The sequence below is a fragment of the Excalfactoria chinensis genome, chromosome 3, assembly GCF_039878825.1.
Source record: "Excalfactoria chinensis isolate bCotChi1 chromosome 3, bCotChi1.hap2, whole genome shotgun sequence".
Lineage (NCBI taxonomy): Eukaryota > Metazoa > Chordata > Aves > Galliformes > Phasianidae > Excalfactoria > Excalfactoria chinensis.
Genome location: NC_092827.1, coordinates 15,492,236 through 15,494,453, shown reverse-complemented (window position 1 = coordinate 15,494,453; position 2,218 = coordinate 15,492,236). Strand labels below are relative to the sequence as shown.

General features: G+C 38.3%; 1 non-coding gene across 1 annotated transcript; it reads right to left on the bottom strand.

Moving 5' to 3' along the window:
* Positions 1 to 1,265: 1,265 nt before the first annotated feature.
* TRNAM-CAU (transfer RNA methionine (anticodon CAU)) lies at positions 1,266 to 1,337 on the bottom strand. Its single transcript has one exon. It is a non-coding gene; the product is annotated as a tRNA-Met (tRNA).
* Positions 1,338 to 2,218: the final 881 nt, after the last annotated feature.

Genomic DNA, 2,218 nt, shown 5'->3' with positions numbered 1-2,218 from the left:
AACTAAAAAGGCTTATTCTGTATTACAAGAAAATTCATACATAGTGAAGCCATTGAGTTTGTCTATATTTCTTCTGCCACAGCAATCTTGCTGTAAATGAAAACTTGCATCCAATGAACACCAAATAATGGATTTTCAAACTAGCACTGAAATGGAAAAGATCATTCTGGGTAAGACTGGTGTCTAGATAAAATGTAAATTCAATCACTATGTGGAGTGATTCTGAATAATCAGAAATGCACACAGTCACTAAAATGCATTACCAGAAAAACACGGAAATGGAACAACATAGCAATATTTTTTTCTGCTTAAGGATAGAAATGTCTGGTTCTCTCAAGTAATAATTCTGTTTCAAGAAAAAAACTGTACCCTTAGGTATGTGTGTGTGTGGGGGGGGGGTTGGGGGGGGGGGGGGAGGGGGGAGGAGAAAAAGAGAAAGAAAGAGAGAAAATGAAAGAAAGGGGGAAAAAAATCATGCTTCCATTGGCTTGGCTCTTATTCCCCATATTACCCCAGCTCCAAATTGAATGATTGCATTGTACAAACTGTCTTTTCAAACATAACTTCCCCGTGTATGTATTCATTTAGTCTCAAGGCTGCATGGTGTCAAGTTCACAGGACTATAATCAGGAGGATTTTATGACCACTCCTGTTTTGTCCGGATCACTGTTGTAGCCTTAGATACCTTGCCACTGAATCAGACCTTCCAATACAAGATTTGGTTCATTTATGCCTAAGTTGCAAATTAAATTAGTTGAAATTAAGAACATGGACAGAAATCTGAATTTGAATATAATTGATCATCTCCCATTCTTTTCTTGTTTGTGAACCAAATTCCTTATCCATCAAATAAAATCCATCCTTAAAATCTTCTTTTAATCTTTTAATCTTCCCTTAAAATCTTCAATTTAGACATAAGGATGTGGTGTGGGACTATGTCAAAGACCTTGCAAAAGTCCAGGTAGATGGTCTCAGTTGCCTTTCATTTGTCTACCGGTGATGTCACTCAATCTTAGAAAGCCACCAGATGGGATCAGGCATGATATCCCCTAGGTGAAGCTGTGCTGACTGTCTCAGATCACCTCCTCATCTCGTCCTTCATCATGTGCCTTAACATCTCTTCCAGAAGGCTCTACTCCATGACTTTCCTAGGCAAATATATGAAGTTCACCAGCTCTGTGGTTTGCCGTGTCTTTCTTTTTTCCCTTCTTAAAAATGGGAGGGATTATTTAGCCTTTCTCCAGTCACTGGGGACTAAAAACCTATAGCAGAGGATGGTTTCGATCCATCGACCTCTGGGTTATGGGCCCAGCACGCTTCCGCTGCGCCACTCTGCTCTCTGTACTTGGTGATAATAATTCTTTAATCCAGAGTCTGGCTTGGCATGAGATAGATATAAACTACTGTGCAAACTGCAAGTACAGTTAATTATTGTTTTCTGGTTTATCACTGATTGAGCATTTTGGGGGAAAAATAGATTTAAAAAAGGCTATACGATAAGCTATAATAAACACTTTCTATTTGCTGCAGTGACTTACAATTCCTATTGCAGTGAAACTGAAAAATAAGATCAAGTCTCAGCTGACTTAGAAAGATCATTAGTAACCACATCTTGTATTCAAGAGCTGGATTCGGGCCATGCTGACATAAGACAATCAGTTTTCTATACTTGCAGGATGCTGTAATGAAATGCCTGATTTGATGAAGTTAGAGGCATTATGATATTTTCATCATTGTGTAATAAGCATCAGGAAACCTTCAAGCCTTTGCTGTTATTGAATATCTTAGTGACATTATTACTAGCAGTGTACAGATAGTAACATAGGAGAAGAGGAAGGAGAGGGAGGGAGAAGTATGGACAGTTTGGGCTCTTGTCTGAAGGTGAACAGTCTTTTCCAAATTAATATGTTCGTCACCATCACAACACAATTGGTACAGCCAGGGTTTTGCACACAGCTGGGACTTCCTGCTTTATTTCAGAAATAAGAAATAGCAGATGGAAAAAAATGAAGTGTTTTGCAATTTTACTACAAAGCAAAGGTTACCAGTGGGAGTGGTGAGCTGTTTGTTTTTTACAGTTACCTATTTTTTGGTGAATTTGTCGTGATTCAGTTGGATATTCTTTTAGGATCTGAAAGAACACGCTATAATTTTCATAGAAATCAGTAATGTACTTAGATATGCATGCACATTTGCACGCTATGCAGAGTTTGAAAGA